An 18,089-nucleotide genomic window follows, 5' to 3' on the forward strand; every position below is an offset into this window, starting at 1 on the left:
TAGAGCGTTATATATATTGTCTGAGACTTCTAGTGATTGTAATGACATGTGACAGACGATATATAAAAGCATAAAAAAATTAGGCCTACTTATCCAGCAGCTAAGCGTAATTGGAAATGGATGGGAAATATAGCTAGAGTTTTTTAAGTGTTACAAATTTCTATAAAAGAGGGGAGTCACTGACAGGTATGGGCGAGACTTTTTGCAATAAATAAACAACTGCATATCTGGACATGCACCAAGTAGTAGGAGTACGGTGCCGGTCACCGACGGAAGCAGACGTTCAGCAGAGAGAGCAGTAAGCTTGTAGAGTAAGAGTAAGTTTGGTAAGCAGGTCTTTTCAGACCAAACTGTGAATGTAAGCACAGTAGCGAGCCAAACCCTCAAATTCTAAAAGCAAAAACCGAGGCAAAAGCTAGTTTAGTTGATGCAGTGAACTTAGCGAGTTGTTTTTTTAAATCAGCTCCTGAGACGCTGTAGCGATTAGCTAGAAAACAGAAAATCCAAAAACGGGCTCTCGGTGAGCCTGTTCGGGACACCTACTGTGCTCCGTAAGGGTAGACACTGCAGGGTGTAGCTTTTTTTAGAATCTACACGGCTGCAGACACGGCCCCTTGGCGAGTAGGTTAAGAACATCAAGAGGATCCCCGTACCCAGTTCTGTCTGGGTACGTGAACAACCGCGGACTGTCTAGGGCTGCCTACCCTAAAACCGTGCTGGCAACGGGCCAGACGGCGGCAAAAAAGGTTCATTTAAGCGACGATTCCCTCCCTGACGACATGTCTAACAGTGCAAAATCACTGTCTGTCCCTTTCCACCCTTATGCAGATTCACGTAAAGTGAATCTGAACCTTTTCCAGGGGTTGGAGTCAGAAAATGAAGGCAGAAACAAGAAAACAACAGGAGGATTGGTGACTCTGAGTGACGGCGGAGGAAAATTCAGGGAACCGGAGAGACCAAAAAAGAAAAAACTGAAGAAGAAAATAGAAAAACCCGAAAATGACGACCTCACAACAGACGATGAGACAATAAACAAACGAGACGAAGAAATGGACCACGAAACGGCCAAAAAACCTGCCTCAAAAAGGCAAAGAACGACACCACTCAACGTGAGTGAAGATGAAAAGAACGAGGAGATAGAGACTTTGAAAAAAGTAATACAGCAACAAGCGGACGACCTAAAAGCAAGAGACGAGGAAATCAAAAGTCTTAAGGCACAAATAGAAGACTTAAAAAACACCATGGTTCAGACAAATAAAACCTTATTGGAACGCATGGACGCCAGATTCGACGAACTCACCGAAAAACAGAGTACAAAGGCCACGCCTACCATAACCGACAAAGATGCCACGCCCAACAAACAGGTACAACCCACCAAAGAAAATAAGGGGGCAAAATCTAAGGGAGCAATACCGAAAATAAAGGAAAAAGAAGACTTTCCAGCGCTGAAAACGACTGAAAAACCAAAGAAAAATGAAAAAGACGATTGGGAATCAAAAGCAAAAGACGCTATGAGACCACATTCACCACAAAATGACGACTACACCTTACCAAAAGGACCAATAATAGAGCCTATCCACCAGGCTAAAAAAGCAAAAAGAGACGAAACAAACAACAAAGAAGAAAACAACGAAGCAGAAAACAACGAAAACACAATGGATATAGACGAGGAACAGAAAGATGAACCGGAAAAAACCAATAAATACAGGAAACCGCCGATAATAAAACTCCAAACGGTGAGTGAAACACACGGCATCCTGAGCACAGCGCAAAAAGCGGGAGTCATAACCACAAACAGAATGTCAAGAAGTGGCAGAGAAACGCTAATACAGGCAAAAAATCCAGAGGATTATAGAAAAATGATCCACATAATAGAGGACTACAATGCAAGAAAACCGATACAATGGATAGCTTTTGCCTTAGATGAAGATGTAAAAGAACAGAAAATAGTAGTAAGAGGACTACCGACAAACACAAAAGAAAAAGAAATATTAAAAGACCTAAACGATGACTACGAAATAATAGGAAAGGACGTAAAGAACATGACATCGAGGAAAAAGGACAAAAGAAGCCTACCAATGTTTATAATAACAATCAACAAAGAAGACTTGAAAAAAGCACTGAAAATCACAAACATAGGACATATGAAAGTGACAGTAGAAGAATTGAGGAAACCCACAGGTCCCACTCAGTGCTGTAACTGCCAAGGGTACCACCACGCACAGTCAGCCTGCCACAAGGACCCCAAATGCGTGAAATGTGGAGATGACCACACAAGCAAACTGTGCCAAAGACCAAGAAAAGAGAAGGCAACATGCGCTAATTGCCAAGGAGAGCATCCAGCCAACTTCAGAGGATGTCCACGATTCCCAACTTGGCAACAAAGGCCACAACAGAGACAGCAGAACACAAATGTACCACAAAGGAATGAGAGAACAAATGGTACCACATACGCACAAGCAACGAAGAAGAACGCAGAAAACCCAATGATGACAGCAATACTACAACAAACAGATCTAAAAGAAATGCTGAAAGACGTAGTAACGTCATTAGTATACAACGCGATCAGTGAAATGAGGTTAGCACTGAACTAACCAGAAGTAATAGGGGATACTTGAGGATAGGTTCCTGGAACTCTGGAGGAATAAGGACCAACCAGAACATCTTGGACGAACTGGTCAACAGGTATGAAATGGACGTAGTAGCCCTACAAGAAACAAAAATTACTAACAACATCAACTTGAAGTTTCCAGGCTACGACGTTTACAGAAACGACAATACAGGAAGATCGGGTGGCACAGCTATCCTAGTAAAAAGAGGTATAAAGCATACTAGGATACCAACACCACAACTAGTTAACATGGAAGCCACTACAGTGAGGATACAAATGGAACAGGGAGAAATCAGAATTACCTCTGCATACGTAAGACCACTAGACCCACTGTCAAACGACGACCTGAACGCGTTTCTCGACATAGACGAACCTGCAATAATAATAGGAGACCTAAACGCAAGATCCCCAAATTGGAACGACAGAGCTACGAACAGAAACGGAAGAATACTTAATCAATACACAGAAAACAGAGATGACATAGAGGCAATGGGACCAATTGAACCAACCAATTATCCACCTAACGGACTTCCTACACACATAGACATAGTAGTAGCAAGAAACATCGATATGCAAACAGAACTACAAACAATAAATGAAGGTACAGTAGGCCACAACCCGATACTACTAGAACTAGGAACGTGGGAAGAAGAAACCGTCACAAAAAGAACAAAAAAGAGGACAAAATGGACAAACTTCAAACGACTAGTTAGCCAAGGGATAAACACCGTTCCTGTAATAAATAGTCCGAGAGACATCGACGAAAAAGTCCTAGAGTTGGAAAGGATAATTCAAGAGGCGCTAAGAAATAGCACAACAGAAGAAGAAATCGAAATACAGACAGGAAGGTTCAAAAATATCACTCAAGAAATAAAAGACATGATTCGGGAAAAGAATAGAGCCAGACAAAGAGCCAGAAGAACAGGACGACAAGCCGATAAAGACAGAGCAAACAGATTAATAAGAGAAGTCAAAACCGCACTAAACGAACACCGAAGTGAAACGTGGAATAATTACATACAAGAGATGGACGAAGGTGCACCAAATATGCAAAACATTTGGAAACTACAGAGAATACTACGAAATGACAGAAAACCCATCCCACCACTACACGGACAAAACGGTATAGTGTATACTATAGACGAAAAATTAGAAGTAATGAAGTCCACCCTAGAAACAGAATGTACGCTAAACTACAGACAAGAAGAGGACGTGGACTTCATAGAAGAGGTAGAAAACCAAAGAAATAGGCCAGATGAGCCAGAAGAAGACATCCCTCCAACTTCACCAGCAGAGATAAATGTACACATCAAAAAATGTTCACCAAAAAAGCTCCAGGCCCAGATAACATCACGAACAGAGCTTTAAAATATCTACCTGCGAGGGCTATAGTATACCTAACAAATATAATAAATGGCATATTAAGATTCAAAAAATTCCCGAATCAATGGAAAGAAGCCCATGTCATAATGATACCTAAACCTGGCAAAGACAGCACATTTCCGCAAAACTACAGGCCGATAAGCTTACTTCCAGCAATCAGTAAGATAACAGAAAGAATAATCCTAAGCCGCTTACAAGCCGAAACGAACAGGCTAGAAATCATCCCTGAAGCTCAGTTCGGTTTCAGAGCAGAACACTCCAGCGAGCTACAGGTACTCAGAGTAACAGAGTACATAGCAGCTGGACTAAATGATAAGCAATACATAGGGACAGCATTCCTGGATGTAAGCAAAGCATTCGATAGAGTCTGGCATAAAGGACTAATATACAAAATGCGTGAATATGGATACGGCGAGGCAATGACAAAGCTGATCTCTTCGTACCTGAGCGGCAGGAGATTCAGGGTTCGGATAGGACAAGTCCTGTCGGAACTCGGAACTCCAGAAGCAGGGGTACCACAGGGAGCAGTACTGTCACCCTTGTTGTATTCAATATACACTGCAGACATACCTAGATCACATGGTACTATGCTAGGCCTTTATGCTGACGACACAGCAATAGCGGCCAAACATAGAAACATCGATACAACAGTAGAGAATCTACAATCCGCACTAGAAGATGTAGAAGAATGGTGTACAAAATGGAAAATAGCCATAAATGCGGATAAAACACAAGCGGTAATGTTTAAAAAGAGAAGAGAACAGCCAGGTGAACAGCTAAGACTACTAGACAATCCAATCGAGTGGAAAGATGAGGCAAAATACCTAGGAGTCACATTAGACAAAGGCCTTACCTTCAACAAACACGCAGAAAAAACAATAAACAAAGTCAACGCTGCAAGAGCATCGGTAAGAGGACTCATAGGTAGAAAAAGTAAACTAAAAGTAAAAACGAAGATACGACTAATAAACAGCCTAATTATACCGATAATAACTTACGCATCTCTCGCATGGGGGCAATTATGCACGACAACGAAAAAGAAAATCCAAGCGGCACACAACAGAAGCCTAAGAGAAGCAGTAGACGTATCTAGATACGTAGCAGAAAGGTTCATATTTAGAGAACTACAACAAATTAGAGTAATCGACACCATGAAAGAAAGAGCGAGGATAATATTCCCTGAACTAGAGAACCATCCAAGTCCAATACTGCGAGAGATGCTAAGGTACGACGCTTTCCACCGATGGAAACACAGAAGACCGAAACAACAGATAGCTGAATAAAGGTACAAAAACAACAAAACAGACGGTTCGTAGCTCAACAAAACTCAAGAGATAAATCAAAGGTAACAAAATAAGTCATATTTAATTAAATTAAATAATAACATTGGGACCAGACCTTAAGTCTGGGACCCAAGCAAGCAAAAACAGTACCGCGGACAAATCATTAGCAGATAAAGGCTTAAAGCGCTTCACGCTGGCCTAGTTTTCAAACCGATTAGGACACCACATTAGAATCTTATTACCCAGGATTTTAATGTGAAGAGCATTTGGCTGATAGTTGTGCCCCCATCGCGCATCAGCGTGCTATGGGGGGGAAAGGGATGGCCTGGAGCATTGGAGCGAGGTGGGGTGACTCCTGTCAGAGACACGAGTTAAAACAACTCGCTCCAATGAATTATTACACCCGAACGTAATTAATAAAGGGTGAACAAGTCTCACGGGTCGGGTTTAATCATAATGCTTGCTTGCTTGGACATGCACCAGGAAGCACCAAGTTAGTATAGAGTATGTTTTCAGCAGTGTTTGCAGCAAGAACAGAAAAATTACAAGACAAAAGTAAACTACAAGTAGCTCTTTTTATTCATTTATACGATTACAATGCAGGAAAACTTATAATCCTATTTAATTGTCTAGTTTACGCGATATCTGATAAGATGAGGATCAATGACCATTAAAACATCATAAAATATCTAAATCATCGCGCGTGTTACTCCAGAGCATTATAAACATTTATTTACGCATTAATTATCTTCGGGAAGATGCTTATCTAATTTGGCAGAAATCTCCCATGACACAATAATCGCTGGAATTTTTTGTGTAATAACTCTTCTACTACAAACCGGAGGATGCGTGCGGTCGATAAGAGACGGCCTCGATAACGTTTGGCGTCATTATTTTTAACAGGAAACAATGAACATTACCCGCCATGTTTAGTAGGATGAGATTTTCTATTTAAAACAGATAGTTAACGCGAGCGATAACAGTAACCAATGTTTATTTGCGCTTTGAGGCAATGCACTCGGCTGGGAAGACAGTTACTGGACAGTGGTTGTAAATATTTGAAGTGCTTCGACCTCTTGCGTGACTTGTCGAAGTATACACTTCCTATCTAGTTATATCGACTTAATTTAAATGTCATGAAAATATTGAGGAAACAAAAATTGAGGAATTTGTAACAATAGGTGACACTTCCAACACTTACAATAAGGTTGCATGATGACAAAAAGCTTTGAAACAAATCTCGATGTTGAACGATGATGTAGACGACACTATTGTGTGAACTACAACAAAGACTGAATGACAGTTTATGTTCCCTTTCGATTCAGAGGCGGTTCGTATCCCCAGACAGCTGTTTCTGTCTCTAGACTTCTTCAGTGGGGTTGCCTTAACGCCTCTGAATCGAAAACAAAACAAACTGTGTATTTAAGTAGAATTATAAAAATAGTTTTATAATCCACTTTTAGGACGCTGTAGCGACATCTCTTATACAGGGTGATTGATTAGTGGGGTAAAGCTCAATAGCTCCGCTATAGATAGATAGATAGATACGTTTATTGACAATTTTTACATAGTAAACACTACATGTCATGTCACAATATACATAAGTCACTTTTGTATACATAGGAAATAACTAAGAAATAATAGAAGAACACATAATATAACATATACAGTGAAAAATAGAAATATAAAAATACAAAAAAACAACAACAATTCAGTTAGGTGTAATATAGTTTTCATAAAAACGACCACACTAGGAGCTCAAACAAACAAATTCCTCTATACTATAGAAACAGTGTTCCAGCAGAAAGTGTTTTGCTAATTTATAAAATTGTTTAGAATTCATTGCCTTAATATCAATATTTTTGTTTAGGTTTAAAAAACAATTTACAGATTATAATCTATTGTATTAAGTTGTGTAACAGACAATCTGGAATATGGTATAATGATATGACTTTTGTTTCTTGTATTATACTGATGTTGATCAGCATGTGTTTTTACATCTTGTATATTATTATGAACAGTTATCAATGTTTCAAATATATATATTGAAGGTAAAGGAAGAATGCCATACTTTTTAAACAAGGGTTTACAGCTGGCGCGATATTCCGCTGAGTCAATAATTCGGATTGCTGCTTTTTGAAAAGTGAAAACTTTATATGCATAGGACGAGTTTCCCCAAAGAAGTATGCAGTATGTCAGGATACTATGAACCATTCCAAAATAAACTGACCTAAGAACATCTCGACTCACAGAAGTAGCCAACCTGCGCATAGCAAAAATCTGTGAGGCAAGCTTCTTACACAATGCTTCAATATGGTGCGACCAGTTCAACCTTGTATCCATAGTAACACCTAGTAACTTGACTGGTTCAGATGGTTTAACCCATCTATCAGAACTAAATACTATTGTCTGTGTTTTCTGCTCATTTAGCTTAAGTTTGTTACAGTTAAACCAGGATTTAGATTTTTCTAATATTTCCTGACTGTAATCAGTTTTACCTCTACATAATAAGGTTGTGTCATCTGCAAAAAGAACACAGTTGGTGTTATCCAACGCACTTGGTAAATCATTTATATATAACAAGAACAGCAGAGGTCCCAAGACTGATCCCTGTGGTACTCCAGTTGAAACTGGTAAAGGATTAGATTCTTGATTATTAAATGCAACAATCTGTGTTCTTCCTGTAAGATATGATTTTAAAAGTTCGTGTATGGTACCCCTTATTCCATAGTACTCCAATTTTATCAATAGTGTTTTAATATCCACACAATCAAAAGCTTTTGTAAGGTCACACATTAAACCATTAGTAGGTTCACCTGCATCAAGACCGTGAACAATATGTTCTATTACTTCTAATAAAGCTTTAGTTGTTGAGTATTTTTTTCTAAAACCAAATTGAGAGCCATATATAATTGATTTGTTATCCAAATAATTTGCTATACGATCTTTAGCTAAGATTTCAAAAATTTTACTTATTGTTGGTACTATGGTAATAGGTCTGTAATTGTCTGGAGCATTTTTATTTCCTTTTTTATGAAGTGGAATTACTTTTGATATTTTGAATACATCAGGCCAGTAACCCTCGTTAATACATTTGTTAAATATTATTGTGAGTGGTTCAATAATTGTATCTAGCGATTCCTTAATAATTTTACTGTTAAAACCATAGTAGTCAACACATGAGGAATTTTTTAATTTGTGTATGCATTCTTTCACATCAGATGCTACTATTGGTCCCAGAGCTGGGACGAGTCCTCAAAAAAAGGATTCGAATCACGGATCCCAATCACGAGATATGATAGGAATCACGGATCCGAGTCCGAATCCTTTTTACTAAAAAACAAGGATTCGAATCACGTGATTCGAGTCCATTTTTCGGATCACGAATCACGGATCATATCAGTGTAATGATGTATGATTCCTAATCTAATACTGTCTTCTGTCTATCTATTACTCACCATGACATGCATAAAAATGATATAAAAATAGATTCTGTCCATTTTCCCTTACCTGTAGCTTTACACGTTCACTTATATTATGTCTATCTATAGTTTATATTATACCAATTTATTTACTAATTCTATTTTGTAACTATAACAGTATAACTAACTTTTTACAAACTCCGATGCATTCGGTCTTCACTCTCAATCTGTGTTTGTTTACACTTCGTGACAAGTCGAAGCTTGAGTCAGCTTGTCGCGCCGGCGCAGTATAATCTCTAAAAGGATCCGAACATAACATTGGTGATTCGAGTACGGATCCTTTAGGATTTCTTCGACGAATCCGGATCACAAATCTTTTTTTTTAAAGGATTCGAATCACCAGCCTCGGATCCTCAAAAAGGATTCGAATCCAGGATTCGAGTCCTATGTGATTCGAATCCTCCCCAGCTCTGCAGTATTGGAGACATAAAGAACGAACTCGATCTTCTAGGTAGCCTGCTAAGATAGTGGTTTATGTTATGCTCAGAGTTTCCTATTGATTTCGATATAATATCTGCTATATATGTAAAGTACATATTGGTTAATCTCTTCTGGTGTTAAGTTCAGATTAGACGTAGTATTTTCCTATAGTAATAGATAGCAATAAAAGTTAATAACAAAAATTTTAGCCACCTTTGAGCTTCACATTACAAAATTAGTTAGAATGTTACAGGGTGTTCGATAACACAGTGGCAGACCAAACTTATGTTTTTTTAAATGGAACACTCTATATTTTATTTTATATTCGAAATCCTGTTAATTTCACCATTACAAAAATATAAAGGTTTGTTATGTTATACAGGGTATTTACAAAGTTATAACCAATTTTGTATGAAAATCGTAACAAGTTCAACTCCCTGTATAAATAAAAATAAGCACAACAGCAATGGTTTGTTCATGCTATATTTTTTTATTTATTGTCAAAATTTTCAGGAATTATTTTTTTCTTTATATCAAATACAGGGTGATTCAAAAAGCACATTTAAGCACGCCAAAATCGATCATTGAAGGAGCTACTTACTCTACGAAGCATTTGTAAATTAATACATCGAAATACGCTTTGTATTCTATTTTTAATCTCATCCCTTGTTGTTGAAGGTATTTTATAAACTTCATTATTAACGTAACCCCAAAAAAATCAGTCCAATTTATTAAATTCTGGTGATTTGGGTAGCCACGCTACTGGTCCATTGAAAAATGAAAATATCTCGAAAACTAATAAATTTAGACATAGGGAATGCTATCCAAAAATTAAAGTACGGTAATGGTACTTTTTAATAATGATATAAAATACAGAGTGTTCCATTTAAAATTACTGAGAAAATAATGTACTTGCGTTTTGACTCACCCTGTATTTGATATAAGAAAAATTAGCAATATCAATCATTCCTGAAAATTTTGACAATACGTAAAAAAATACGGCATTAACAAACCATTGCTGTTTTGCTTATTTTTATTTATACAGGAAGTTGAACTTTTTACGATTTTCATATAAAATTGGTTATAACTTTGTAAATACCCTTTATAACATAACAAACCTTTATTTTTTGTGATGGAGAAGTTAAGAGGATTTCGAATTTAAAATAAAATATAGGGTGTTCTATTTAAAAAAAATAAGTTTGGTCTGCCACTGTGTTATCGAACACCCTGTAACATTCTAATTAATTTCGTAATATGAAGCTCAAAGGTGGTTAAAATTTTTGTTAGTAACTTTTATTGCTATTTATTACTATAGCGGATCTATTGAGCTTTACCCCACTAAACAATCACCCTGTAGAAAAGATGAAAAGTCCAGATGAAAAATTTATTAAAAAATAATAATTTAAATCTGAAAACTTTTCGTGAAACTATTTTCTGATTTTCTGTTACAACAAAGACTATTTCTGCAAATTCGTAACGATTCCTAAAACAAGAAATTAAAAAAATTTCCATGATTATCGGACAATAAGACTCATGCATGAGCCATTATATTAAAAACTCTTCTTAAAATCAGACATGTAGCATAGGCGTAACCAGGATGATCCTAAGGGGGGGTTACAACTATTGGAAAGGGGGGTTACAACTATTGGAAAGGGGGGGTTACAACTACTGGAAGGTCTCTGAGGGGTATGGTGTTAAGCGTATAAAGCTCAAAGTCCATCCCAATGGGGGGTTATAACCCCCAAAACCCCCCATGGTTACGCCTATGACATGTAGAATATATAGAACATTATGAAAAATGTGAAAATGAACAAGAGTTTTTTTTAAAGGAACTACACTTGAAAGCTAAATTATCTGATTATTTTGATGCAACTGAGTGTAATTTAGGGAGAAAATTACTCGAAGAAAGTGAAACTACGAAATGAAGAAATAATAATTTTCTAAACAATTTATTTAACAATACAACAAAACCCAATCTTAAAAAATAATAATAATTATTAAAGACACAGTTATAATAATAATTGTTTACATTATTTCCCGATTCCTTTGGATGTAGATTTAAATTTTTGGAACAAGTAGATTGGGGATCCGTTGGATTGGTTCTCATTTGTTGAATGCTCATTTTTATAGAAAAATGTTTGCAAATATATTAATATGAAATGCCAAACTGACATATCAAATAAACAAAGCTGTTGTTAGTATGTGGTTGTCAAATTCAACAATTAAAAACATGACAGTGCAATTTTCGATTTATACTATGCAATTATCAGTAGTAATTGCACAAGAGCCCTAAAATTATTGAATTTTTCCCGAGTGATACTTTGACAGTTTTAATTTCACGAGCCGAAGGCGAGTGAAATTATGTCAAAGTGTCACGAGAGCAAAAATTCTATATTAATTTCAGAGGTCGAGTGCAATTTGTTGCGATTATTTCATGAATAAAACTGTTCAAAACCAAAATTTTATTGTAATTTATTTATGTAAGTACCATTAAACACACAGTTTTTATAAATATTTGACGATTGAAAGTCATCACTTTTATAATTTTTAAAACATTAATTGTCATTAATGTCACTGAATGTATTTTTTCGTAGCAACGAAGAGCATCTGACGTAATATACTTAACGACGGGAGATTATCAAAAATTATCGATTTAATTTAGATTTATGTAGCTTTCTATTGGTCAGAATCTCCTATGAATGAAATAATCAGTAGTAATTGCACAAGAGCCCTAAAATTATTGAATTTTTCCCGAGTGATACTTTGACAGTTTTAATTTCACGAGCCGAAGGCGAGTGAAATTATGTCAAAGTGTCACGAGAGCAAAAATTCTATATTAATTTCAGAGGTCGAGTGCAATTTGTTGCGATTATTTCATGAATAAAACTGTTCAAAACCAAAATTTTATTGTAATTTATTTATGTAAGTACCATTAAACACACAGTTTTTATAAATATTTGACGATTGAAAGTCATCACTTTTATAATTTTTAAAACATTAATTGTCATTAATGTCACTGAATGTATTTTTTCGTAGCAACGAAGAGCATCTGACGTAATATACTTAACGACGGGAGATTATCAAAAATTATCGATTTAATTTAGATTTATGTAGCTTTCTATTGGTCAGAATCTCCTATGAATGAAATAATCAGTAGTAATTGCACAAGAGCTCTAAAATTATTGAATTTTTCCCGAGTGACACTTTCGACAGTTTTCATTTCACGACCCGAACGGGAGCGAAATTATTTCAAAGTGGCACGAGGGAAACAATCTGATAATAATTTTAGAGATCGAGTGCAATTTTCTGCGATTATTTCATAAATAAAACTGTTCAAAACTAAAATTTTATTATAATTTGTTTATGTAAGTACAAATTACTACAGTTAAACACACAGTTGTTATAAATATTTGACGGTTGAAAGTCATCACTTTTATAACTTTTAAAACAGTAATTGTCATTAATGTCACTGAATGTATTTTTTCGTAGCAACGAAGGGCATCTGACGTAATATACTTGACGACGGGATATTAACAAAAATGATCACTTTAATTTTTATTTCTGAAGCCTTCTATTGGTCAGAATCTCCTATGAATGAAATAATCAGTAGTTATTGCACAAGAGCTCTGAAATTATTGAATTTTTCCCGAGTGACACTTTGACAGTTTTAATTTAACGAGCCGAAGGCGAGTGAAATTATGTCACGAGAGCAAAAATTCTATATTAATTTCAGAGGTCGAGTGCAATTTGTTGCGATTATTTCATGAATAAAACTGTTCAAAACCAAAATTTTATTGTAATTTATTTATGTAAGTACCATTAAACACACAGTTTTTATAAATATTTGACGATTGAAAGTCATCACTTTTATAATTTTTAAAACATTAATTGTCATTAATGTCACTGAATGTATTTTTTCGTAGCAACGAAGTGCATCTGACGTAATATACTTAACGACGGGAGATTATCAAAAATTATCGATTTAATTCAGATTTCTGTAGCTTTCTATTGGTCAGAATCTCCTATGAATGAAATAATCGCTGTAATCAAGCAATAATATTATTGTCGAGTAGACAAATGGGCGAGTGTAATTTTCTTTTCATGTGAGTGTTTCTTTTCACTGTACCACAAAACCAATTTTTTTGCATGCAAGTACTATGTACATACCTACAGTACGAAAAATGAAAGAATACCCATGAACGCACATATAAAACACGCTGTATTTTCCTGTCACCGTGTCACACAAAAAATTGGCCAGCGCAAGTACATGTAATAATTATTGTTACAAGTACTTGCACTGGACAATTTTCTTTGTGACACAGTTACAGGAAAATACAGCGTGTTTTATATGTTCGTTCATGGGTATTCTTTAATTTTTCCGACTGTACTTATTATGTAAATTTGGACTAATTGGTTGTATATAATATGAAAAGTATAACCACAATACCAGGAACTGATGCTTAGAACAATATTAATTGTTGTTACTAAGACCACTAAGACAATCCATATTGTTGTGTCTCACAGATTACAATTGACCTGAAACTTCCTTTATGAATTCGGATACATCATTATTTGTAAACAGTTCCTTAATCATCTCATATACACTTACCCAACGTTATTATTTGTTCCCTGTTCAAATATTGTGAATAGCTTAAAAGCAGTGTTACGTATTAAAATAAAAAGTAGGTTATTGAGATAAAAAAAACATGGATGATAATATCATCGACTAGTTCTATTGTATTAAAAAAACGTTTTTAAAATGTGTTTATTTACATAGAAGCTATTTATGAAGTCTTAACTATAAATGTGTGTCCCAGAAACGAACGCATCTGCTTTCTCGATATGCCATCTGATAGTTTAGTAAAACGCGTTTTTTTACACGTCATTTTCTAGTAGTAAGTTATAGCAACTGCGCTGCGTGTCCTACTTAGCGGCCGTTCTGTTTTTATGGAAGTTTTTTAAGTTGTAAGTAATATGTAATCTAGGATTATTTAGTGGTGTTATTCTTGATTCAGAGAAACGCAAATAGGGAGGAAAAACGGGCAAAAAAATTTAAAAATCAGAAGGAAATATAATTGTCACAAACAGAAAGCTTCATGAATCTGAAAAAGAAATCTGGAACAAACGGGATATATCAGAATTAACCAAAATCAAAATATTTAATAGCTGTATTAAGAGTATATTATTGTAAGGCGCAGACTTTTGGAGACAGGAAGAAACAACTATCAAAAAATCACAAACCTTTAGAAATAAATCGTTGAGAAAAATCCTAAAAATATACTGGCTAGATAAAATAACAAACGTAAAACTACGAAGAAGAACAAAACAAGAGAAACTTAACAGTCACAATTAAAAGAGGGAAATGGAAAAAGATTGGGCAAGGAAAGACCAAAATAATATAACCAGACAGACACTCAAATACCAACCAGGCAGAAGAAGAAGAATAGGAAGACCCGATAATAGCTGGAGAAGAACTGTAACAAGAGATCATGAAAGAATTGGCCTGAGATAGAGAGAAGTCAAACAGAGAGCTGGAAATAGAGAGGAATTAAAAATACTTGTAGATTAAATTTCGAAAGAATAAAACAGAAGAGGATGAACTGATCCAGCCAATCAGCCATCTTTCACTTTTGGCTAAGAAACGCAAGGGCGCCCAATACTCCATAAGGAGGGAAGGCAATAGAGAGAAAGAGACACAAGAGTATACAGGATTTCTTCAGCAATTACTCCGGGGTTCAGACAAATTATCCCGGACAAAAAATCCCCAGACAAAAAATCCCCACAAATAATCCCCACAAAAATCTGGGACAAATAATCCCCTCAAATTTTTTTTGCCTACAAAAAATTCCGACGGAATCAGCCTCAGAAACCGCTTTTCGGCACGAAAATAATGATTAACAATTAAGATTAAGCATGAATTGTAATTTCGATTACCAAATTTCGAATTCCAATTCCATGCCGAAAACTTAAAATTTAACATATCTTTGCTCACTCTGCTTTAAGGGGAGTGCAATTAGAACGAAAACATGCATTGTTTCGGAAAAATTCAAACAAGCTTATATTTTTCTAAAACTATTTTTGTTAGTTTATAAATATGTTAAAGTAAAAAGTTCTACTCACAAATTTCGCCGCTAATTGTTTATTAATTGTTTAAACAATAACAATTGTTTTGTATAAATAATTTTAAAAATATCGGTAAATTCATCATTTGACTTTGATCAAATATGTTTGTATCTTGTTTTTGATTATGCTGAATCCGAATGTGGCATTGCAATTTGAAAATTCTTATACAGAAGCTCTTCTACAGTATGTCTGCGTAGCTAGGAACCACATGGAAAACTTTTGTATTATCAATTTTACGAAAGAATTCTATTTTTAATAAAATGCTCTGGATAGTCAAAAATCTAAAACTCAACCATCAAATATCAAATTTTATCAATTTTATACGAGTTATGTTAAAAATATGAATTTCGTTAAAGAGTAAAGTACGATTATATTCCAGAATATCAAAAAATGCTATTATGAAAAGTTGTTTGAAATTAGAAACTATGTCTAAATATACAATTACATCACTCTCATCGAAAAAAAAAAATTTCAATTTTTTCTCAAATTACGGATACTCATCATCATTTTATTACAATTATGATAACTATTTTATTATCACTTTTACGAAAAAAAGTTATTCTTCATAAAATGCTCTTCCTGGTCTAAAATCTAAGATACAACCATCAGATATCAAACTTTTTTAATTTTATACGAGGTATGTAAAAAATATGAATTTTTCTTAAGAGTTAAGTGCCTTTATTATTCACAATATTTTAACTGGAAGGATGTAATTGAACACTAAAACAAATTTTTTAATTCCAAACAACTTTTCTTAATAACAATTTTCGATATTGTGAAATGTAAAGGTACTTTACTCTTGAGTGAAATTAATATTTTTTGACATACCTCGTATAAAATTAATAAAATTTGATACTTGATGGTTGCATCTTAGATTGTATACGATGCAGAGTATTTGATAAAGAATAACTTTTTTCGTAAAACTGATAATAAAAAAATTATCAATAGTTTCCAAGTTACGCAGACATACTTTATAAGAGCTAAAAAAAATTTTTTGCTGAACATTTATTATTGTTGAAGCTTATTATTAAATGTATTTTAGGTAAGTTTTACAGAAAAAAGTTTTGATCACTTTGTATAAACATTTTTTTAGCTGGTAATTATCAGTTTTTGTATTACATTTTTGTTATCTTCTATTAAAGAAATAGTTTATTTCATTTCTAAAGTAAAATAATTTAGTGCATTTTAAATATTACATCCTAAGCTTTAAAAAAGCACTTATAAAACTGTAATAGATCTGTTCAAACTTGAGTAATACCGTCTTAAAGTGGTGGTAATTCTATAAAACTACGAAGATTTCAAAAATTACAGTTTTTGAGACGTCATATCATTTGAATTAAATTTTTGAGATTTTTTTTAATGAAACACCATTTAGTAAGATGCTTGAAAGGTAAGTTGTGCAAAATTGAGAGTTTTATAAGAAAAATTTTATTAGTTACACATTTTTAAATCATTTTTAAACAAAATTCATGTAAGGCTCACTTTCCGCCCACACCGTACTTATGCCCATACATTTTAATTCTTTCTATTATAACCATAAGATAGTTTAATTATTCTTCTTTCATTTTCAATTTGTAAAATTTCATTTGATCTATTAGTTAAAGAATTACATTAAAATAACTCAACCGTGCACTTCGCCGTACGTTAGTTTACAGTGCGCCAATGTTTGTGAGAAGGGTGAGTTTAGCGTTATAAATAAAACATTATAGAAGATACAGATTTAATTTTAGAAAATTCTTTATATAAGGTTTTTTTTGTAAAATTTTCTGAATTTTTCAATGGTCAAGTCAGTTTTTTCTAAATTTTATATTTTCGGAGGTATTTAAAAAAACATCTAATTTCGTAGTTCATTTGTTTAATAAAAGATGAATCACCCACTTTAGTAGAACTTTTTGATATGTTGTTTATTAAACATTTCTTAATGAAATTACAAAAAGTTCTATCTTGTTTGATTTTTTTCGAAGTGAAAATCTATAAATATGCACTCCCCTATTTGAATAACTATGTTCCAAAACATTGCCTATTCGTGATAATAAATGCTGTTCCACAAAACGATAATCTTGATTGTAATGCGAAAAAGCTGTTCCTTTTTGTAGATTTAATATCACAAATAATTAGTTATCATTTATCATCATCATCTATTGCGTTATAACTCTTCGAGAGTCTTTGCCGCGTTTACGATTGCGTTCCATGTTTGTCTCACTCCTATTTTCTCCGGATCTTCTCTGACTGCATCTTTCCACCATTTTCTAGCTAGGCCATCTTACAGACCTTCTCCCATCTGGCCTCTCTCCGAGCAGCTATGTCTGGTTTGATTTTTGGATAAATTTTTCGTATGACATAAATATTGTAAGGCCACGTTAAACAACAATGGGGACAACGTGTCTCCCTCATTCCCCCATTTATGGGAAAGCTTTTAAAGAACTATTCTGTAGCAAATATTCTTGGGGATTTTTTGTCCGGAATTTTTTGTGGCGATATTTTATCCAAAAAATGTTGTGGGGATTGTTAGTCCGGGATTTTTGTGGAGATTTTTATCCGGGGATTATTTGTGGCGATTTTTTGTCCAGGTATAATTTGTGAGGACTTTTTCCGGGATTATTATTGTGCTAGCTTCAATATTTCCCTAATAGGTACATTATCGTAATTAAAATTGCAGTAAAATGAAAATGAACCATAAAGTTGGTACATAAAGATATTGACTAATGCAATTTCAGATAAGAGTTTATTTCTGTCACAACATTTAAACATGTTTGTGTTGACTATTTTTTTATAAGAGTTGTGAAC

Source organism: Diabrotica virgifera, chromosome 3 (assembly GCF_917563875.1).
Source record: "Diabrotica virgifera virgifera chromosome 3, PGI_DIABVI_V3a".
NCBI lineage: Eukaryota > Metazoa > Arthropoda > Insecta > Coleoptera > Chrysomelidae > Diabrotica > Diabrotica virgifera.